Here is a 24,624-nt window from a genome sequence, read left to right as displayed (position 1 = left end):
CACTTAATAAAATATTTGAAGAAATTCCATTTCAGCATATATGGATGCATGTGATATTTTTAATGTCTGTTGAAAATTCCATTATAAGCCATGTAGGATATGTGATTTAACCTTTTGATTAGAATGTAGTTTGTTTCCATTTTTCACTATTATAAATCACTGTCATCCTTGTGCTTACTTCTCGTGCACATGTGGGGTTACTTTAAATGGTAAGACTCCTGGAAGTGGATGTCAGAGGCTCCTACCCACTCTCCTACTTCTAGCCTCAGTCCTCTACCATCCACCTTGTAATAAGATGAGGACAAAATAGAAATGTGCACGAGGTGCTCTCTCAGAGAACATAATATTAAAAAACGCTCATTCTGAGGCAGTGAGGATGAAGGAGAGACTAAATGGAGAGGAGATTCCTAGATACCACTTGAAGGAGAGTCAGAATTGTTGTGATGTAGGAATGAATGATGCAATTTTCCAGAAGGAAAAACTTGTGACTTATTTGAGTGCCAGTGTGTGCCATGAGCTGTTCTAGGTGCTGGAGTTACAGGAGGGAACAAGACAGGAAAGGGCCTACTCTCGTGGCACTTCCCTATGATTTGAGGGTAGAGGAGGATGGACAAAAACATAAACAAGAGAGTGTATGATACGCATTCAAATCATGACAAGCATGAGAAAGAAAGCAGAGCAATGCACTGTGAGTTGTTAAGGGTACACTATTAAGAGACAGATATCAGTAAAGGTTATTTTCAGGAGCTTACATTTGCTTTAAAACCTAATAGTAAGAAGGAGCCAGTTACAGCAAAACCTCCAAGAGGCACTAAGTGGAGGGAAGTGCAAGTGCAAAGACCCTGAAGGAGGAATGTGCCATATGCGTCAGAGGAGGGAGAAGAAGGCCACTGACGCAGTTAATAAAGAGAGTGGTGTATCCAGGGTGTTGAGGAGGGAAAATTTTCCTCTCCTCTTCAGGGTTTTTCTGGCTGGTCTAAGAATCAAATTGACATGAGACAGATTAACAGGAGGAAAAAACATGGTTTAATTATGTGCTCATGGAGGCCCAATAAAAACAGCCCCAAAGAAATGACCAAGGGAGGCAGTTTTTTACCCACTTTAGGCAGAGACAGTAGATCTGTGAGGAGCTGACAGGACAAAGAAAGCTTACATTCAGGAGCTTTAATTAGTATGTATCTTTAAACAGCCTTTGGGGTGGGGTAGTAAATTAGTAAAAAAGATGTGTTTACGCAGTCTTCTTGGCTCAGAGCTCCCAATCTCTGTTGATGAGGATGTCTCTCTGCCTCCTGGAATAAGTAGGGCTCTTTCACATGCAAGATTTTTCTGCTTTCAGAGGGGACAGAAGACTGGGTCACAGTATCTCTCTTGCACTGGCTATTGCTCCAGTCACTTTAATTCAAAGTAATCAATATGCCGAAGCGCCACATTGTGGGGTGGCCTGCCCTTGGCCACCGACAAGGGAACTGCAATCATTTATGTGTGACTAGAATCACAGAATGCCAGAGAGGATCCTTTATGACCTGGCCTCTGGTTCTCACCCCAACTTGACCTCTATCACTCCTCATTTGGGCCTTAAGCTCCAGACACAGGGCTGTTTTCAGTTACCTGAAACGAACATGTTCTCTCTTGACTTTGCTCCTGCTCTTTCCTCTGATGTGAATGCACCTACTTTGTCCAGCTTACTCCAGCTTTCCCTGCATGGCTCAGCTCAGGGATCAGGAGTCCTTCTCCAGCCCTCCCAGGCTGGGTTAGGAAGCAATCCTCTCTACGTCTGTGCATGAATAACCTTTATGGTGAATTGCATATCCCCAGAAGGCAGGGCTTGTGTGATTTACTTGTATGTCTGCTAATCGGAGCTGACTCCTCGTCTGTCTCTCCTTTGGTTCTCCTTCCTCTTCCTTATCTTCCTTATTAAGAGTTCTATTCACAGTCCTTCCTGTAGATACCCAAAGAAGTTCTCTATTTTTTCCTGCCTCTGATCATAGCAACATTTTAGCAGGAGTTCTCAAAGTATGCCTCAACACATAGGATACTTTGAGAATTCTGTGCACATATTATAGAATATGATCTCTTTGGAATATGTACCTTATAAGAAACAGATCTGTTTTTTTTCTTTCTTTTCTTTTTCTGGAATTTTGCATTTTTGGGAAAGGGAAGAAAAACAACTTTCTTTGTGTTAACATATATTGTGTGGTAGCCCATTGGCTCAGTCTTTGCCTGTTACCTTACGGGATGCTCAAAGCACTGCTAAGAGGAGTTGTTTCTATCTTACACATAGGAACAGGAGGCTCAAACAAATAAAAAAAAAGCAGAGTTATAATTAGAACCCAGGTCAGTCTAACTGCTTCTTTCAATTAAAATAACAAGAAACTATGTCCAAAGTCAAAAAGTCTCTTCATAATTCAAAAATTTATAAATTTGTTGACTTCATAATTTCTTAATTTAGAATGTATAAAATGAGAACATTAACACAAATAATAAAAACAATCTTGATGTAAAAATGTCTAATAAAATCATTGAAAAAGGAGACTTAGGAAAGAATACAATTGACATATAAAGGCAAGCTATTATTCCTGTCTCAGATTATTACCATGAGTACAAACCAGAGCTAAATGCCAAAATGAGCAACATACTGTTATGCAGGGGATGCAAATGACTTGTCCCAGGATGTGCCACTGTGGCATGCAAATTATTTAGATCTGAAAATGATCAAGGCCCAAAAGACTGAGGAAGAGGCTTTGACATTCCCCAAAGCTGCCAAAAAGAATTCAGATACCTACTTCACGAAAAGGGCTATCCCCGCAGATAACTACATTATAATGTGACCTAGGAGTGATAGGCAGGGAGGAATTCAGCATAGTCTATTAAAATTCCTCTCTATGTCCCACAGTTTCTGTGTGGCCCAGCAAACATTTGTTTCTCAAACATTTACTCATTTTCATCTTTCTGTAAATTGTTTTGCTGCCTTTGAAGTCTTAGACCTCTCCCCACTTCTCCTTAGTTCAGGATGACATGTGAACCTCGTTTTTCTTGAGTGTCTTTGCAATCTCATGTCTATATGAATTCCCTGTATGTACGTACATAATTGACTTTGATATTTTCCTGTTCATCTCTCTCTTGTCAATTTGATTCTTAGTCCAGCTAGAAGAAATTTGAACAGTAAAGGAAAATTTTTGTCCTCCAAAAATCACAACCCAGAATAATATTTTTCTTTTTGCCATTATTTACAATAAAAAATAAAAATGACTAAAACTGTCACTCATAATAATGAGTGCTGAAGGATTCTTTATTACACACAGAAGGAGCAGTTATCTTGATAAATGTCCAGAGTTGGTTTGCATTTGAGTAGTACTTCTTATTCCACCAAAAGGAAAAAAGAGAAAGTCTCCAAATGATCGTCAGTCTATGATCCTAAGGAACACTATAAATGTAGCATCTTGCAATTCATTCTATTCAGACCCTTCTCTAACTAGATATATCAGCTACTCAAAAATTTCAATATTATACATATGTACCATGGAGGATTTTTCAGATGGCAAAATACAAAAATCTTTTTGAAGTACCTAGCAAATTTAAGCAGCTGTCTTGAATGTTGTATGGTTCAAACACAAACTTCAGTAAAGCATAGCCTCTGTCCTCAAGAAACTTACAGTCTAATGAAGATACCTACAAATGGAGCTGAATGTGATATGAATATTCTACATGCAGTTTGCTCATCTTGTAGTTTAAATGAGGGCCCTTTTATTAGGCCAGATTTTGAGGTTCTTCAGGTGCAACAATCAGCACTTTATGGAATAAGACTAAGTTGCTATAAGGACAACATCCCGAGGCTATTTGGATGCTTGGGGTTAATTGTTACCACATTGTTTCTTCTGTCAGACTAAAGGAATGTAATATATTGTATGATCTGAAATACTTAAATACAAACAACCGTGCATAGAAAAGTCATTGAGAAACAACACCAAGGTGCTACCAAAGTTATTTCTGGCTATTACTACAGATTTAAAAAATATTTTCTGCATATTTACTCATAATCAGATAATAGCAAACATTTAATAATAAGATAAGTATCTGGCCGGCCTCTAAAATATAATAATTGAGAGCTTGGACTTTAGAGACAGGCAGTTTTAATTCTGTCATTTCAAAATTAGTTTTATACCACTGTAGGGCATTTAAGTTCATATACAAACTAGTTATTCAGATATTCAAATACAGAATATGATTGACACTGGATAGAAAAAGAGAATACTATAAGCCATGCTATTACACTTTCTATATTAGACATCAGTTTCATTAAAATAAAATTTTTACCTTCAATACTCTGGTTTGTACAGACATATTTTTAAACTTTAAGCATAGTTTCCATTTTGGTTGATAAAATTTGAGAGTTCATTTGACTGCTGATGAATAGGGCAGAGGTTGGCAAACTATAGCCTCTGGCCAAATCTGAAACTCTGACTGTTTTTATAATATAGTTTCATTGGAACATTGCCGTTCTCTTCTGTTTATGGATTTTCTATGGCTGCTTTTGCATTAAATGGCACAGTTGAGTAGTTTCATCAAAAACCATTCAGCCTGCAAAGTCTAGATGTTTACTCTGGCATTTTGCCAGACACAAGCTTGCAAACTCCTCTAAAATATAATACAGTGAATTCCAAGTATATTTCTGTGCCGTGAGTTTCTTAACTGAGTATTTTTTACAATGGTGCTGTGCACCACCAACATTTGCATTCATGTTTTCCCTACAAAACAAATAACTTTATCTTTAATGGTAAACTTCTTAACTGAATTTACAATTCCATTCACAATACCACAGAATGAACTTCCAAGAGTTTAACTTTGATTTCATGAAATGGATGAAAAAGTTAATCAGTTATTGGAATTAATTGATTTTCCACTTAGAGTAGTAAATAACTGTCAGGAGAAGACTCAGACAATTTCAGACTCAAACAATTGGTTGAGAATCTTACCAAGGATTCTTTTGGGATCAACTCCTGTGGAAAAGATAGGAAAGAAGCAAGATTGGGCAAACAGAGAAGTCAGCTTGGTTCAAGAGGCCTCTGCCTCTTCATCAGACTTATTCTTCTGCCTTGGGTCAAACCGGCTGGTCTTTTGTACACCTGCCTTGATCAGTCAGCCCTGGGATGCATATGATCTTGCCAAGCAGCTCTCCACAGTTGAAGCAATCCCTGAAGGGACTGGCAGCAGGACTCTTTGCCAGCTGACCTCCCAGTTGCTGAATTAACATGTCCTTTCTTGAAGGAGGGCCCAGGAGGTGCATTACTATGTTATGCTCATCCACTTCTTCATGCATGTTTCGGAGCAGCCACTCCAGGATTCTGGTGGGTCTCTCTTCCTAGGGAAAACTTAGAAGAAGAAGGTTAAATGTGCCAGCTATCATTCCTGCAGCTGTAGCTGATCTAAGGGTGGCAACTGAGACTCACTGCCTTTCCTTTACTACTCATTCCAAATTCCTCTTACCCTCAGGAGGTACCTCTGGCAATCTTGGCTAGCTACAATGTACATTTCAACATGAGGTGGCCTGAGAATAGTCATTTTCCGTCAAAACTGGGCAAAGGGATACTAAGATGTTCCCAAATGGATCATCGAGGTGTCAGTAATATTCTTCCATTGTGTAATAGCAGCCCTTCAACCTATTGATGATCAGAGTCAAACATCTTTCCCAAGATGGAGACCGTTCTTCTTCACTGATGACTTCTGGATACAAGGAGTCCAAAATGTCCAGACATTAGTAATAACTTTTCTTTGCCCCCTCACAGAAGTATTCTCCATTAAGAGACCAGGATGTATAAACCTGAGAGCCCAGAGTTGTTGGGACAAAGATACAAATTCCTTCAGTTGGTTATTGGGAATGGTGGTAAATAGAGTCATTCCTGCTTCTGCCCCTTAATTCTTAGACCAATGTTTTTCTGCCTATGGAAGACATAGTCCCATATAAAGTTCTTCAGTTTAGGGTATATGCAATTGCCTGGAGGACGATGATGCCTCATCCTGTAAAACTACCACCTCTGAGCTAGCACTTAAGCCATGCCTCTAAAGGACTATTTCCAACACCTTATGAGGCAGCAGCTCTGGGTGGTACATGCTACATGATATGGCTGGGCACCTTGTCATCAAATGGCCAGTTCATCTACTTGAGGGATAATGCCATATCAGGGACTTAATGTTGGTCTCTGCAGCTGGCAGATTAGAAACACAAAAGCAGTGACTAGATCAGCCTTGGTGAATTGAAGCCCATGTTGTCAGGCTCACATAAGCCACCATGGCTAATCCACTCATGTAGACAATGACAAAACATAACTTGTATCAACCAACTAGAGTGAGATAAGTGAGATGCCTAGGGGACAAATTTTAAGAAGGCACTCACTCTAGGGCTGTGCGTGTGCAGAGTCAGCACCAACAAGTGAGTGCTTCCTTAAGCTTCTGCACCCAAGGTACCTCACTTGCCCTGTGCTATTTTCAGCCCTAAGTCATTTTGTTTACTTGGCTGTATAGTGGTTGGTGAAAGAAAATGGACAAAAAAGACTATATAATAAAATATTTTTTCCTATGAAGTTCATAAAGAAATGGAGATAAGCTATGTTGATGGAAGTCAGAGAGGTTTCCTCTGGGGTAGGTATTCACTGAAAAGAAAGCATGAGGAAATGTTCTGGAGTTTTGAAATGTTCTTGATTTTTATCTGGGTGATGGTAACAAGGGTGCATATATATATATGTAAAATTATATCAAGCTACAGGCAAGATTTGTGCATTTTACAAAAAGTATAGAATATCCTAAAGGGAATAAAAAGATCCAGATTTGAAAGAAGGAGAATGTAAGCACTTATTATGTAGAGTTGGTACATTTGTCAAGAGATATCTGTGGAGGATTTTCATGTATTTTGCTTTGTATGTGTTGTATAATCCTCTCCTTACTATTCTCAAGAAAACATCAACAAGGACATGATTTTTTTTGATGGAAGCATAAGGGAGAGTAATATTTGCATTTCTTTTGGACATGGCATTATGCTGAGTAGATTTAATGCACTTTAATTTTATTAAGTTCCATATGTCAACTCCTTACCACTACTTCTATTCAGAAGTTACTTGTAATTATTGTTATTGTTATACTATTTATTAACCCTTTTCTAGGTAAGGGTGGTATCCTATCTCATCTCACTTAAGCTTCATCACTTCTGCATGATTAAATATCTGTATAGCCAGTCGATGTAAAAAGAACATGACATGCAGACCTGAAATTTGCTTAATTTGCAGAAATATTCAGATTAGGGTATGACAGGCCATGCTAGTTATTACCCTAATCTGCCACTTGTACCAATCTGGACCAAGTTTTTAGTGATAGTTACCTTAGGCTATGTTTTGGGGGAGGGGGAGGATTTATCTTTCCTTTAATCCAAAGAGTTTTGGCAGTGTATAAAAACAAATGAGTTAATCTAGTGCCAGAATCTTTATGTATAAGCACTTAGCATCTGACTATTTTTCAACCAGATTGTCTACGAAGGATATGATGAGGCAATATATGCTAAATTGTCAGCTAATTCAGCTCTTTTCTGAATAGAGATGAGCATCCTAGTGAGAGTGCAGATGTCAATACACAAATTGTGAAATATAGAAAGAGGCACCTCATCCTTTTCTGGAAATAATCATGTTAGAGAGGCACTACTTGGCTTCCCAGTTTTACATAGTATCCTGGTCACATTCTATTACACATCCAACTTTATTTTTACTATGGCCCTTCTTACTGGAATTATATTCCTTATTATATTCTTATGGAATTATATTCCATCTTCTTGATTATTATTTTTGTTCAATGGCTGTCTCCCATTTCTCCCATTAGGGGTCCCTTCATCCTCTTCTCTGTAATTATAAGTGTAGTTACGGTTATAGTCCCTACAACCTTATTTAAATACTATATTTTCTTTTTATTATTTGTAGTTACCCACTTCTTGTCTCCCTCCAAATTGGAATAGAACAAAATAAAATGTTAATCCTGTTACATATATTCCAGTTCATAAGACATGATTGTGTCTTTGAATGCTTTATTTTAATATAACAGCTTCTTTTTAAAGGCTTAGATTATTAAAGACACAGGAAGTCAATGGCCAATGTGCCAACAGCAAATTGCTTTCATTTAAAAGCATGAAATTAATTAAAATTTGCCTTTTTCCTGAAGATAGTACTTCTACCAGGAATATGCCACACAGTGTACATTTAATAAATACGGACATCTCATTGTTTTAAATATAGAAGCTGGACAAATATATTACCATTTGGGGGTCCATGTGGCTAAGGTGATCTCTAATACTTTGGTGTAAAACTGAACTTTCAGCAGCTAGGGAAGTAGGTCCAGCTACTTTGGTCCTCGAAGAAAGAGTATGCCCTAGAGTCATATTGTAAATTAATGGACTAACACCTCTACTGTCTTATTCATGGTTGTGTATCCAGTGCTTAGCATAGTGATGGCACATAGTAGACAATCAATATGTACTTGTTGAATAAGTGACAGGAAAAAAAGGAACTAAGCCTTGTTTACAATTGTGGTAAATTGTAAAATTTAGCCTTGCTAAATCTTCATTCAAGTTGATACCTGGGGTTCAATATTTTTTCAGAATCTTTACATATCTATGTTTATTTTTTACTGTAGTTGATATATAATATTATGTTGGTTTTAGGTGTACAACATAGTGATTCAACAATTACACAAATTGTGGAATGCTTTACATATTACAGATGCTACAATTTTATTGACTATATTCCCTATGCTGTACTTTTTATTGCTGTGACTTATTTATTTCATAACTGGAAGTTTGTACTTCTTTGTCACCTTCACCTATTTGTCCCATGGCCCACCCCCTGCCCTCTGGGGGTGTTTATGAGTCTATTTGTTTTGTTTGATTTTGGATTCCACATATAAGTGAAATCATACGGTATTTGTCTTCCTCTGTCTTATTTCACTTAGCATAATATCCAGAGATTCTAATTTTCATTTTCTTGGAGAGAGAGACCTCAATAATACTCAAAAATGTTTTTTTTTATGGGGATTAGACCTGGCTCCAGAGGCACCCAGCCACTTCTACCGCATAGGTGGAGATGCTTACCATCACCATTCCCCACTAGGACTTAGGTTCTGGTAAAGGCATGGTAAATGTGGGGATTAGAGAGAGAATGATTTTGCCAAATGAAGACTAAAGATAATATCCTTTAAAAATATGAATCAGCACTCCTCTCTGTCTGTTCTCAACTCCATGCAGAATAAAGTCCAAAGTTCTTACTCTGATCTGCAAGGTCCCATAAGATCCGGCCCCCAGCCTCCTTCTGACTTTATCTCCCAGAGCTCTTCCCCACACTCAGGGGCTCAGCCTCACTGGCCTGGCCAATTTTCAAACATGCCACGCACTTTCCTAATGTGGTGTCCTCTGTTCACTCTTCCTCCAGGCCTCTGTGACACTGGTTCCCTGGCTTCCAGGCTCTGCCCAAGTGGTACCTACTCAGAGTGGCCTTCTTGGAAGAGGCATAGTATCTGACCTCTGAGTATTATGCATTTATTTACTCACTTATTGTTTGAAATCACCACCAGAATGTACATTCCTCAAGCATAGTAACTTCATTTTCTGGCAATGCTGCTTTGCTTTGTTTTCTTTATGCTGTTTCCCCAGTTCTTAGAACAATGGTGTTGAAAAACAAAATTGAACCAAGTAAATTTGAAGATTGAATTGGCTTTATTAAGCCATTCATGAATCGGGCAGCATCCCATCTAGCAAGTAGAGAGGTGTTACAAAGGGCAATAGAAAGGAAGAAGTTTTTAAGGTAGGATAAGAAAGTTATCAACAGAAAAAAAGGATTATTTCAGGTGCAGTCACCTTCATTTGGGGACAGGAGGGTCTTATTAGGTAAATTACCTCATCTTCCTTTGAGGGGATGAAGAGGGACAAATTTCTTATAATGCTGACCAGAAAATCCCTGACCGACTACATTCCTAGGGGAGGGCGAAACTGTGATTAGATTAGGTGTTAAATCCAGTGTGGTGACTTGGCCTAGCAGAAGTGCCCCTATGTTGGGCCTGTGTCTTTTTAACAATGGTTAGAATACACTCAATAAATGCATGTTGAATAAATAAACGAATGATTAAAGAGATGGATGAATGAAAGCTGTGACCTCTGGGTAGCCTCTATAACAAGTAAGAGGAAATTCCCCTGTTGTCACATAAGCAGTATCATGCTGGGCTATGACACCAAATGTGAGAATGATGTGAAGAAAAAAATTTAAACACTTTAAAAATAATTTTCCTCTTCTTCAGATGCATTTGGCATTCCCTTGTGCTTGGGTGTTTTATCCCCAGGATAAATACTGACACTCAGTTCCTGGTACTGCCCGAACAGTGCAGGTACGTGCGGCTAATTAACACTCCATCCAGCAACGTTAATTCAGAATGGTAGATTTATGGGGAAAACAGTTTTAGGCAAGACCTGCCTGCATTTTCTTCACTGATAGTATTGAAAAATAAGCAAGAAGAGAACTATACATTTTTCTAAAAAAAAGAAAAGAAAATGATACCCTTAGTTGATTTACTGTTGTTGAGTATTTTCAACAATTCCTTGAAGGAATCATTTAATTTTACTGAGGAACAGAAACACATTTGCACTGGACATTTCAAAATCACCAAGAAGGAGTAGAAGAAAAATCAGCATTTTTCATACCAAAAGCAAATAAACAAAACTATTCCACATGTATGAATCCCTTTTGGATATAAAAAATACTTTACTTTGTTAAATATAAATAAACAATATTTACTACTACCATTAAGAACAGGTAATACTTATCAAGTCATACTCTGTGCTAAGTGTAATTCTTTACTATTTTTATGCACTAATTCACCTAATCTATAATCACCCAGTGAGATAAGAAATATTAGCATTCCCATTTTAAAGTTGAAAAAAGTGAGGTATAAAATAATTAAGTAATTTGCCCCAAATTACAAAGCCAGAGAGTGGTAGAACCAAGATTTAAGCTCAGGTGGTCTTAACCAATACACTACATCACCCATGACTACCACATTCTGTGCCCCTCAGTGTACAATAAACCACAGTATAAGGCATGGTTTCTGTAAAGTGGAGATGAGAAAAGTAAGACACAGAGAAAGTATGTGATTTCCCTGTGATAAATGGAGACGCACTATGGGAAACAGAAAAAATCTGTATACAGTACAAAAGGCAGGACAGGAACGAACACAGAAGGACCAAAAGCTGGTGGCTACTGCAATGGATTTCAAGCTGGTGCAGCTTTCACATATTATATATGTATATTATGTGCACAGATATTTGTAATCATATTTATATAATAAATGTCTGGAAAAATGAAAAGGTATCTTTTTTGAGAGAGAAGAATAAATATTAAAAATGTGCTAATATTAATCTTCAAATTGATATTAAATTATGGCATAATTCCAGTTAAAATCCCCAGAAGATATATATTTTTTTGTTATTTAGGGTATGTGGGATACTGAATAAGAGGATATTAAATTTTATATTGAAGAAAATTTGCCAAAAAGTAGTAACAAAAAGAATTCAAAAGAAGAACCATGGTGTTGAGGTCCTGTCTAACCTACCTAAGATATCACAGAATTGCAGGAAGCCATTGTAATAAAATTAATATTGTGTTGGTACAGTAATTGACACTAGATGAGTAGATCAAAAAGGGAATCTAGAAATAGATCCCAATGTAAATGATAAGTAAATTGGTACATGTGACTAAGTTGGTAATTCATTTGGGGGGTAGTTGACTATTAATAAATGTCATCATCATTAACCATGTAAAATAAAATAAAATTTGCTCCAGTTATAAAAATAAATTACATATAAATTTAAAACTTAAAAAATTAAGCAATAGAAATTGAGTATAATTCATATCCAATCAAGTGCCAAGGAGACCTTCTTAATCAATTCTGGAAACCCTGAAGCTGAAAAACATAAAATATAGATATTTTCCTGTGAAAAATGAAAAAGTATATTATATAACAGAAGATATATAAACAGAGGCAATACACAAATGATAGATATAGAAAAAATATTTGCAAACAGGATACAAAGTTGTAGTACAGACAACACTATGGGTACAACATCCCATTTCTCTTCATAAGCACATAAAGACTACATTCTCAGTATTCAGTTGGGGCCATGAGGCTAAATTCTGGCCAATAGGATGTGGGCAGATACAAGCCATTTGCTGGCCTTAAAAATACCTTGTTCTATCTTTGTACTAGTTATTTTGTTGCTGTATAACAAATTATCCTGAAACATAGAGGCATAAAACAACATTTATTATCACGCAGTGTTTGAGTCACGAATCTAGAAGAGGCTTTGTTAAATCCTGTGGTTCAAGATGTTTCATAGGCTGCAACCCAAGTGTTGGCCATTGCTTTTATCTCCACTGAAGGCTTCACTGGGGGAGGATCCAAGTCTAAGGCCATTCACGTAGTTGTTGGCAAGATTCAGTTCCTCACAGGCTGCAGGACGAGGGCTTCTCTTCCTTGGTGTCTACTGGCTGAAGGCCTCTCAGTCCCTTGTCAAGTGGGCAGCTAGCTTCTCCCAGAGTGAGTAGAGGAAGGGACATTCCAGAAGCCATGATCTTTTTGCAGCTTAATCTGCAAAAAGATAGGTGACCTCACATCTTCTGTATGGAATCCAATTGTTAGGCAAGTTACTAAATTCAGCTCACACCTAAGGAGTGAGGATTAAATAAAGTCATGAAAACCCGAAGCTGCCTACCACAACCCTATAGGTCTGTCTTTTCCTGCTACACGATCCTGGAAGCAACATTTTCTGGGTGTCAGAGACACCTACTTAATCTTTTTTTCTTTTTCTTTGTGGCAATTAAATGTGTTAAACTATGTAAATCAGAATAGTAACTGGCATAAACTCTCAATAAATATTGCTTATTATTTTTACTACTATTCCTTCTCCTACTATAATTAGGCCATCTTTTCTTATGTTTCTATTGCAAATCTGTGAATTAAATCTTATTTCCTCTGCCCATTTTTCTTTTTGATTATTTATGCCCATCATAAATAAGTACTTTTTGTGTGCTACAAATATTAACACACCGCTAGTACCATAAGTTATGTCAACAAAATCTCAATGGCCCAGCAATTTTATTTCTCAACTTTCCAAAATCTCTTATAGGTCAAAAAGTCCTTCATTTTTTCAAAAACATTAGGATAGCAAAAATTCCATGTAACTAGACAAGTACACAATTTTCTTGCTTATTCCCTCACCCAACAGAAAAATTGACTTTTAACCTCACATTGACCAAGGAAAAATTTCTTATTCTGAATGGTTTTCTGCTGAAAGGGATTTTAAGCCCCAGTTCCTAAATGCCTCTGTGCTGCTGGCAAGCTAGTCTGGGGAGGTCTATCCCTGCACACTAGGTGAAACTTCAACCTGAAATGGGGAGGGCTCTTGACTCTGAGTGGGAAAGAATTTGAGATCAGGTCAAACATGTGCCTGCAAGAAGGGAACTCATTAAAGCAAAAGTAGTAGCAAATGTCAGCTGCTGTGCAGGCAGTAGAAAGCAAGGAAGAACAGAGGGAGAAAAGGGAAGTTCATTGAACCCCTGCTCAGCATAGCACAAATCCTTTGTCAACAACTAGAGCCAGTGTCACCTGGCGTCCAGTGTCCACTTGATCTGCGTGGCTTGGGAATTATATCCCTACCATTTGGGGGAGCTGTAGAGCACTGGATGGAGCCTCACTCCATGTTCTGAGAACTTCTTCTTCCCTGCTGGTCTGACATAAAACAGAGAGAGAAAAAGGATTGTGTCCGAGACTTGAAAGCTGAATGACATATCAAAGTGACAAAGATACTTACCCAGAGGTGGAGGTCTGTGAGTTCTTGTCTTTATCATGGAAAAGAGTACAGAGATGAAGTGCAATAGGCTTATGCAGCAAGAAAGTGTATTTCATAAGAGAGTACACACTCAGAAGGAAGTGCAGGTGACCTCAGAGAGGAAGCATGCTTAAGGGTTTAGGGTTTGGGGTTTTATGGGGCCTTTTGGGTAGGGGTCAGCATAAGGCATGATGTATACAGGTGATTAATAATTCCTTTGAAGTTTTGTCTTAAGAATAGGGTTATCCAGGTGACTGTGTTTATCTGGATCTCAGGATTCTTTACCCAGATAGGTTCATTTACACTATAGAGATCTGTCTTTTGTCCTGGTTACAAAGTTAAGGGGCTGGAGGAAGAGGAAGAACAGCATATAGATTAAGTTAAAGAATAAGCTAGGCCTTTTTCTCAGGTTAAGTAAATTTTACAATGGCATGACCCTTCTCCCTTTCTACACTCTATCTCATCTGCTTGAGTTTATTTTATTTTAGAGAATACCAGTGAATTTTTGGCAGGCAGTGGCTATAAGGAGATACATTGGCTCATGATCTGCCTATCAATCTTTTAAATGAGCAGTCAAATGAATTTGTCAAAGAACATAGCATGACTTACACAAGGATATACCTTGTATTAATGGAATTGCTCTATTCCAATTTTATAATTTCTGGATTTTTCTAGTATAAAGTGGAATCTGATCTGTGGTAATAATGTGTATTTTATGTGGACTTCTAAAAGGAACTTTTCTTCTCAGCTTTACTTTTGGTCTTCTGAAACACTTTCAAAGAGCTGCTTGAGTTGCCTTAGGCAAGGTCTTTTAGAAGTTGATTGGTGTATATGTGGATGATGGTCTTTTAAAAGAAAAGTGCCAAAATAGATTAACCATAATTATCATTTATTGAATGTTGATATTTGTTTAATTAACACTTGCAATAAAAACTGTAATTTAACTGTAATAGTTCCAGCAAAATTATAGACATTTCTAAGAGATATATTGATTAGCTCTTTAAGGTCATGTAGTAATGTACTGGGGCAAAGTCAAACTTCTATAGAGAATATCTTAACTTTTCAAAACCATATTCCTTGTTGAGTTGCCCTGTCTTCCCTTCCCCCAATTTTCTCTATGTGTGTAATTTATTCATTCAGCAAGCATTAAATATTCACCTACTACTCCTTTTGGTGCTGAGGGTAGGCAACTAGTAAGATATGCGTGGTCAGCATCCTGGAGAAAGGTTTTCACAAAGTGATTAGATTGGCAATTTTGAGAAGAAGTTTCCTCTTAGAAGGGAGTCATAGAGTCGGCAGCAGCAAAAATAGAGATCCAGTGTTATAGGGTGAACTGTATCTCCCCAAAATTTTATGTTGAAGCCCTAAAACCCAGTACTTCAAAATGTGACTATATAGAGATAGGGCCTATTCAGAGGTGATTAATTTAAAACGAGTCCATCCTGATCCAGTCTGACTGGTGTCCTTATAAGAAGAGGGAATTTAGGCACGCAGAGAGACACCAGGGATGCATTTGCACAGAGGAAAGACCATTTGAAAATACAGGGAGAAAGTGTCCATCCACCGGAGCTAAGGAGAGAGGCCTCAGGAAAGTCCCAGTCTGCTGAAATCTTAATCTTGGACTTATAGCCTCCAGAACTGTGAGATTTTTGTTATTTTATTATGGTATTTCACTATAGCAGCTCAAACAAACTAATGCACCCAATTTGTTAAATGGCCACTTAAGGTCCTCACCACCATTTTTTTGCATTAGACCCTTTCAAAATAAAATTGCACTGGGCAAAGTTAAATGGGAAAGGAAGGATTTATTCAAGACTATTGAAATAGGGGAGAGAGACTGAACTCAAGTCCTATAAAACTAACAGTAGAAAAGTTTCTAAGCCCCAGAATGAGTGAGGAGAGAAAAGTACTGGAGGACTTTAGGAAGAAAGGTTTCCAGTGGGGTGTGTTCACCATGACGGGTCATTCCTGAGTCTGCAAATGTATTTCTCTGTAATTAGGCCACCGGTGTTTATTAATTGGTCTCCATTAAAGTTACGCTTTTATCCTGAGACAGAGACTGGGAGATAGAGTGCTGTCTCCTTCAATGTTCACAACTCAAAGAGATGGTTCCCAAGTCCTTGAGAAAGACATTCCTGGGTTGTAAGCCTGGCAAGAGGCTGGAGGAAGATTTACATATATTTCAACAAGGCAGAGGAAGAATTTATAATTCCAAGTTTTCTAAAGTAGATTCTTTCTCTCGCTAAAAAAAAAAAAAGCAAAGTCAGGGGTCTATAATCAGAAGAAACCTATCTAAAGTTTAGCCACACTGAGAGGAACATTACAGCCTGATCTTAGTCAACCGCGTTATAGAACAGACTGACTGGTACAGGAAGGGTATCAGGTTCCCAGCCATGGATTTGCCTCTGGGCACTTGCAAATTGATGTCTCTGGAAGCCTTGTTATGCGATAGGATGCATCCCTATAGTACTGGACTAAGAAATTTCGATCATTTCACAGAAGCCAAGCAAGTGCAATCAGAAGGCATGAAAATAACCCTCCACCATTGCCATTCTGGGGTTTCGCAAATGGTGCCTTAGGCTGGATCTCATTAAATCTGCATCCCATTTCCCACCTCAAATCACTCAGAGTCCAGCAATTACCTAGTAAGTGCTTTCCAAACAGCAAATGTAGGGTTCATTTTCTTTTAACTTCTCTGTCTGTTTCTTTGTTTTAAAACAGCACTGCTTTGAAATTGGTGCCACCGTGGAAAACAGGTAATGCTCTGTTTTCATTCTATTTCCTCTGCCAGGAGGTACTTGAGCATTGAGAGAAAATCCCTCTCTGCCTTGCAGCCCCAGGAGAGTAAGGGCTGGTGTGAAAGTATCCATGGGTACTTGGGAAATTACCATATAACTGCCCTGTACAGAATACCAGCGGGATGCAAACCCTGGAGATGCACATAAGCATGACCAGAGTCACAGATTTGACTAACAACACGGGCTAGGATGCAAACCACTGTCTTATGATGCCTAGCATTTTCTAACCCTCTCCTAGGTGCCTCTGGGCACTTGGGTCTTGGGTTTTAGGTGAAATCTCAGTGTTTCTTGCTGTATCTTCGGGTGTAAGGATAATGTTCAACACAGCCGTCAAGGTCAGCAAACCGCTTTTTTCCTCCAGTTTTGGCAAAGCACTCCCAGCTCCCCCCTCCCCTCCTCCAGGGTCCTCTTTTGCCCTGCGCATGCCGAAATGCCACATATCAAAAGAATATAAATTGCTCCCCTTGCTTGTGCTCAGGGCTCAGACCTTGGGAGATCACTCCCCTCTAAGCCCGCGGGTCTGAAATAAACCTCAACACTCCAAGACCTCCGCGTGCTGCTTGGTTCTTCCGTCAGTGATCCAGTCCAGGTTTTCCAGTATTTTCCGCAACAGGGGGAACATCAGTTCTCTACAGTCCAAGTAGTTTACACAATTTCCTCTTAGGGTAAGAAAAAATATGAAGCAAATAGAATGACTTATCTTTCTAGGATGTATCATTTATAGATTTGTAAAAGCAAAAGGTTTAATGCTGTGATCCTGGCCTTTCCATTTAGAGAGAAGAATACTGCGTACAAGGTGGACACATTAGACTTCCAGATATATGCAAATTCCTTTCTATTTTATAAACATCTTCCCTGTAATTGCTGGCTTCCTCTTAGGATAAATGTACTCAAACTTTGCTTTCTGCCTTTCGGGTTGATACAATTTTGCTATTTCCAAGTATGCTGTAAATAGAGGAGAGAAAGAAAAGAGTGAAAAAGGTGAGATGAGGATGTTGGCGACATCTTCCTTGTAAGTGTTGTGGGCAGACCGGAGCCGCCAGTACCTTGGGGGGAATGTACGCCTCCTCTTTCCCCCGCCACTCCCCCAGATTCCTTACCAGGTGACTTGCATATTTTTTCCTTTCCTACCTAATTAAACTGCTACCACCAACTGACACTCAGTTCTTCTTTACCCTTTTCTATGTGTTTCATTAAAGAATTTTGGAGATACAAGACTGAATGATTTGAAGCATGCCTAGCCCTTCACTAATATAACTGAATCAGAGTATTTGCTAATCATAGCTAGGTACATTGCCTCGAATCCAGATGGTGAATTTGTTTCTGTACAGACTTGTAGATCTATAGGTACAACTTGTATGACAAGAATATTCACTCAACAAATATCCATTGAGTGCCTCCAAGATTCCAGGTACTAAGATACAGCCATGAGAAGGCAGCCTGGGCCCCTACCTCACAGAGCTTCTGGTCTTTCTAGAGAAACAAATAATTACAATGAAAAGTGATAAAGCTTTATGATCTGTTGGTAGCACCTAACCCAGTCTTGGCTGAGTGGAGTTAGTAACAGATGAAGAGCATGGATGATTTATCAGAGGGACATTAAATCCAAAAACTGAATAGGAGTAAGCTAGATGAGGTAAAGTGGGAAAGGGAGCCAAAGACGGAAGAGGATGGAAAGGTCTAGACTCAAGGAAAGAGAAAGCCTGATTTGGGGGAAAAATGAAAATAGTTCACTATGGCTAGAAAAGGGAAGGAGAGAGTTACAGAGGCAGGAAAAAAAAGAGGTAAATAAGGTAAAAGAGATAAATGCAAGATAGTTTAAAAAATAAATATGTAAATCTATTCAAAGAGTTTGGGAAACATCATCCAGCAATAGTAACTAGCAGATAAAAGTGGCGTGCAGTAAGGCTGCTCACCAGAGCCGAGTCACCAAAGACAGTGCCTCTTTCTTAGCACTGATGGACTCTGACCCAGGTTAGACTTACACACGGTCCACATCAGGTTTTCTCCCACTGCTAGACTGCCAAGGATCCATTCCAGAGGAAAAAATAAATTGGACTATTTAAAGATATTATAAATCAGAAACTAAAGATGGAAACTAGCTGAAAAGCAGAATCTCATCCCCAGGATCTTCTCTCCTGGACAAAGCTGGCTTCTGTGCAGTCTGCCTTTGCCCACATTAGCTTGCCCATATGTAGGGCCACTGCTTGACCTTGCCATACCTTTATGCAACCTTGAACCTGAATAACATTAGGCAGAGCCCTGAATATAAAGACACATAGTCTGTCTTTTGCTTTGACTTTATTGTTTCATGTCCCGAAATTCCACCAATTAGGTGTTAATTTGGGAGAATAGGTGACCTCTAAAGAAGTAAAGAGCTATAAGCTGATGAAACTAGATAATTCACTTTACTCCAAAGGTTAATCATCTTGCTTCTCCCTTACTGGGAATAACGGCACAGAGGAAACAAGAGTTGGAGCTGGAGATGAAGCAAAAGTGAATCATTCTGAAGCATCATAGCTTTTAGTGGGTGGGACAGAGAAATGAGGGAAATTTAGTAGAATTATATGGAGTGTTTTATTAAAAGTTTTTATGTCAGTCCTGGGAATAGAAAGATTAAGCAGTCCTTGAGAAGTGCTGAATGGGAAATTTGAAGGAGCAATACAAACTGCCCTTGTTTTAGAAGTTTTCCTGGGCTGATCATGTCGCCAATGGTCACGGTCCTTTCTCTTCACAAATGCAGCATGATTAACCCTATGGCTCAGGAACCTCGTGAGCTGTATTGATTTTTTTTTCTCCTTCCGGTTGACCTGTAGACTTAATCATCATGGCTAATATTTCTATGGGAAGATGTGCTTGGAATTCCAAACCTACTTACAAATCTGCGTGTCAGCATTGTCAGCATTACCTTAAATAGAAATCAGAGAATATGTTTTTCTTAAAAGTGACTCTGTCTGGTATGTCTTATCATTACATTTCAAGATTAAACAAGAGTGCAAAAACACAAAATGGAAAAGTCTGGGATTATAGCTTATACAAAACAGGTTGCCTGGCAACCAAAGAAACTCATTTTTGTAGATTTAAGTGTATACTGATTAATGTCGGGGGGTCATAGGCACAGGCAGAGTTGATTACTTCCTACACAATTTCACCTAAATAGTATTATTGCAAGACTTATTTGAAATTTACATTTTAATAAAAACAAGAAAAAGGCCACTTGTGGTCTGGCCTTCCAATGAAATTGAAGTTGATACAGTATCAATGGATGTCATGCCACTGAATTGGTCAACAGTGCCAGATGCTAAATGTGTATCACCTCATTTCATCTTCACAATAACTCTTTATGTTAAGAATTATATTTTTCATTAGTCAGATGTGGAATACTTAAGCACATCCAAAGTCACTCAGCTAGTAGATGATGGATGTGAATTGTTTTAGTAGTTACAAAGCCTTGCTTTTGCTAACATACCACTTTGCTTTCTTTCTGTCCCAGTGATTTAAGTGCTTATGTCAGATGGCAGTTTTCCCCTACTTAATTCTCACCACACAACTCTGGTGAACATTTGGTTATTTACATTTTACAAATTAAGAAACCGAGATTCAACAATGTTAAGTATATCCTCAAGGTTGTACTGTGGGTATATGGCAGATCATATCAATGATTTAAATCTAAAATTCAACTTTAGTTCTTTTTCTACTCCCCACCAGATTCCTCTCTCAAGATGTCCTATCCTGAACTTATCAAAACCCAGTTACGCCACTTGAAATCGACTTGGTCCTCTGTCCCTTTCAAAACTTACCTGTCCTTTTCCTCAAAGCCATGCTCCTCCACACTGGTAGAAATATAATGTTATATATTAATCCAAGTCAGGATATTGAGGGCTGATTAGTGAGTTCATTTATTACAGCTGATCCTTGCATGTTTCCTAGGAGACAGCAGAAGACAGAGAAGTCCAACCCCTGGATTGGTCCTCTCTCATTAGCATATTAGATACTAAGGCAGAGCTGGTGAGGGAGATACACATTTGAGCAAAGAACCTTTACCACACCCCTAAAATCATGTGGTAAGTCCAAGTATATGCTTGGATAATAGGGAGGAAGATTCCAGTAGTATATGTCCAGATACTCACATTAGTAATAAATATATAATCAGGCTAAAACAGCACAACAGAGCAAGGACTCATGAGCCTCCGACAGATCGGAAGTTTTTTTGGCTCTAAATTTCTTCTCTTTATCATAAGATGGAGACTCTCTTTTCTATAGCAAAGAAGATCTCATATGCAGGTGATAAGCTGAGGGAAAATACACAAACCTTATGTTGAGCAGCACAGCAGTTATCAATTATGGTATTTTTCTACTTTACATATTTAAAAACCTTACACTAAAGGCTATTTGTAGAAGGTGTAGTGATTTCCCCATTTAATTAAAAGACTAACAATAATTAGGATAAAAAATTGAAAGGAAAAAACCCATTTCTTTGGCAAAAGAATTTCTAACAATTTTTTGGACCTATTCAATTTCTTAAATTACTTCTCTAATAAAGTTAATGATACTCTCCTCTTGTCTACTAGCTTAATAAAATATTAGCCTACAAACTGGGGATGGGGGAGTGATACGGCTTCAAGCTTAGCTGCAATGTGGCTTAAAGTATGCCCTCATGTTTCTTCTCCCTCTGGGTCTTTCAGCTCCACTTTTCTCTAGGTGAGCTTTAATCCCAGGTTTTTACCACATGGCATGGCTGAAATGATGGTCAGGAGCTTCAGACTGATAACCTGCTAGCTTACAAATGCCACTGGAAAAAGAGTGTCACTTTCCCTAGAAACAAAAGCTAAAATTCCTCAGATATTCACTGGTTGGCTTTTGTCCTGTGAGCATCCCTGAACCAATTACTGTGGCTAATAGAAATTTGGTGCCCTAAGTGGCCAAGCCTAGGTCATTTTTTATTCCAACTGCTAGGGGTAGTATCAACCTAAGTAGAACCACAGGGACTGAGAAAAAGTAGAAAATGGTTCCTTAAAGTAATGCTGGACAGGTTGAAAGAAAAAGATGAAATAAGCTACCACAAGCATTATGTCAAAATAGTGGATATATTCATTCATTGGAAAGTTATTTTAATACAAAGGAAAAATAAAACATAAAGTGCATTAGAAAGCATTAAGGAAATATTATATATCAAAGGCATAGCATTGATTGAGATATAATTAAAGGTGTGATAGTGTCCAAAGAATTATAGGTAGACCAATAAAGCAAAGAACACCTTTTTCTTTGAAATGTATTTAATAAGTGTAAGATTGTGTTGAACCCAAGGTTGGTGAGAGAAAATGTTGACTGAACAACCTTGATTAGTAATGTATTGACAGCACAACCCTGAGTAGGAAGACTAGTTGAACAACATTCCCCAGGTTTAGGTGACCCCTGTGGTTCTTACTTCAGAGTCCATAATGCCGGAAGAGAGGACTGTGTCCAGAGAGAATCTTTAAATGGGGAACAGAAGACTCAAAAAATGGAACTCATTCAATAGGGTGAATCATTTCTGAGACCCAGAATATGCCCCCTAATCACTTCTAATTGGTTAGGTACTTTTTCAGCTATAATCCGTGCTAACTACCTGTTTTGAAAAAGCAAGAAACTAGAGGATGGTCTAACATGGCTGATGGACGGGTTGTTAACATTGACTTTTGTCTATGGAACAGGCAGGAAATGGAACCTGCAGTCATCTCCTGGACCAGAGCAAGCTTGTAAAGAATATTGTGGGTTAAGTCCAAGAGGCCAGTAGAGGGCAGCGACCAGAACTGAAGCAGAAACAGCAACTCACCAACAAAGGACAGACAAGAGAAGCAGGGTGGATGCGGGAAAGAGATCCTGACCAGACTCCTGAGCCCACAGAGCCTGGGGAGAGAAATCCAGCTGTCTAGATCCCGTCGTCCTAGGCTGACCAGCTTTGAAGAGCACAGTCAATTGCCATCTCTAGGAGGACCACAGCCTGCTGGCCACATGGAGACGCCGCAGGCCTTGACTGAAGTGTTGGCCACACAAGGGGTGGTCAAGAAAGATTTCCAAAGCAAAATTAGAATGCTGTGACCATAGGAAAGAACACATACTGGGGGAAAAAAAAAACAAAACACAGAAACAAATGATTCTTAGTCTGTTTTGCAACCCCTGGCAGCAAATGGATTACGTTTTGAAAGAATGAGTGAGATTTCACATCTCCTAGATATATCTAAATATTCATGAAACCTCATACGGGGTGCAGTGGGTATACACAGTGATGGAACTTCTGTCAGCTCACCCTCTGATGTACTGTATGGTCATTTCCAAAAAACTTTCAGAAAAATCTCAAGTGCCATAAAGAGATAATTTGCTTTGTTTCTCTCTCCTTCTTGGGGGCACTACTTTTAAATCCAAATATTACTGCCCAAATGAGAAGAATCCAAGTCCTTCCACCAGGAACAGAGTCAGAAAACAAGTCAAGAAGAGAAAACTGAGATAATTAGTACAAAGGAATCTCAGCTAAATAAAGGAGAGTGAGATATATAACAGTTAAGTGAGAAGCAACATCAGCAGCTTGGTTTTAAAAGAAGAAATTGTGAAATCATGAGGCTTTTTACTAAGTACAACAAATCCCACTAGTAATAGCAAACATGGGTTTTTAAGACACTCAAAGAGATACTGCACAAACTTTCTCTAAAATATATCCAAGAGGTGCTCAAAGAGATGGTGACCAGGTATAACAGCAGCATTGATAGGGAAGAAATGGTACACATGGAAAGAGAACAACAAATTAGGCCCCAACGGATTTTAAAAATCATGAGAAAGAATTTACCTGTCTAACCACTGAACACCGTAACTACCTTGGGAGAAATGACCAGTGAATAACTTTAACTCAAAAATATGTCTTTATTTTTAAAGATCTCTGAAATTTAATGTATATTTTCAATGAAATATAAACCTAAATTTCATGAGAACTTATTCATTTTGTTTCCTTCTATTATTCTTAAATTAATTCTTTTCGTAAAAGTTCCAAATTAAAAACTTGTAAGTAAGAACAGTTAGCAGAAATACCTGACTCATACAGGACCTGAATATAGTGGACATTGCTCTGAACCTGCCTGTTTTCTGGTCCCCAGAATAGCTCCCATTTAGTTTGTTCACTCTTACCTACTACAAACATAGATAAAGGGAAAGGGGAACTACAAAATCACTGTGGGATAAAGATTATAATATTAATAATAATAAGGTGGGCTGAATTTGTCAGATTATATAGAAGACTACTCAGACTAAATTTTTTACTTAAAAACCTATGCTAAAAAATCATTAGCAAATGGGTAACACTAAAATTTTATCTACAGATATCAGTTCTGATGTCTATAAAATCCCTTTCCTAATAGGTTTTCTCTCTCTTGCCAAAGGCAAGTAGTATGAATGTGAAGAAAAGAATAAGTAGATTGAGGAAAGAAGAAGTATAGGGGAAAGACTGTGTCATTGCCCTAGAAACTTCTCTGTGGCCTAACAGAGCAGATCCTGGCCCCTTGTCATTTGAGAGACTAAGGTTCCCAGTGCTTCGGTGATGTGAGAGGTGGGCAGACTGCAAAGTGTGGCGAATGCGTCAGGACCCAAGCGTCATGCCTTGGAATTCCACTTCTTTTTCCAAGGTAGCTTTAAAAATTCAGTCACACTACATTTCTCCATTTACATAAAAGGAGTATTTACCGCCTATCTGCCTCAAAGATGTCTTCTGAGAAATAACCAACAAACCTCCCATTTTGCCCTTCTCAAATTAAATATGATAACACTAGTAAAACTCAAACGGACTTTTTCTTCTTCTGAAAAATGTTTCACTATGTTGTTGAAAAACAGGGTTACAGTTAGCCCTAAATTAATTATTAAAGTATAAGCAATTTGCAACTTGTAAATATGTGAATA

The 24,624-nt window shown here is 38.3% G+C and overlaps 1 long non-coding RNA gene across 1 annotated transcript; it reads left to right on the top strand.

Moving 5' to 3' along the window:
• The first annotated feature begins 16,631 nt into the window (after window positions 1-16,631).
• Window positions 16,632-17,742, top strand: LOC130682844 (uncharacterized). Its single transcript, XR_008996217.1, has 3 exons — window positions 16,632-16,659; window positions 17,476-17,497; window positions 17,643-17,742. It is a non-coding gene; the product is annotated as an uncharacterized LOC130682844 (long non-coding RNA).
• Window positions 17,743-24,624: the final 6,882 nt, after the last annotated feature.

This window comes from Manis pentadactyla, chromosome 3, assembly GCF_030020395.1.
Source record: "Manis pentadactyla isolate mManPen7 chromosome 3, mManPen7.hap1, whole genome shotgun sequence".
Lineage (NCBI taxonomy): Eukaryota > Metazoa > Chordata > Mammalia > Pholidota > Manidae > Manis > Manis pentadactyla.
This window is presented reverse-complemented; position numbering and strand designations above follow the sequence as displayed.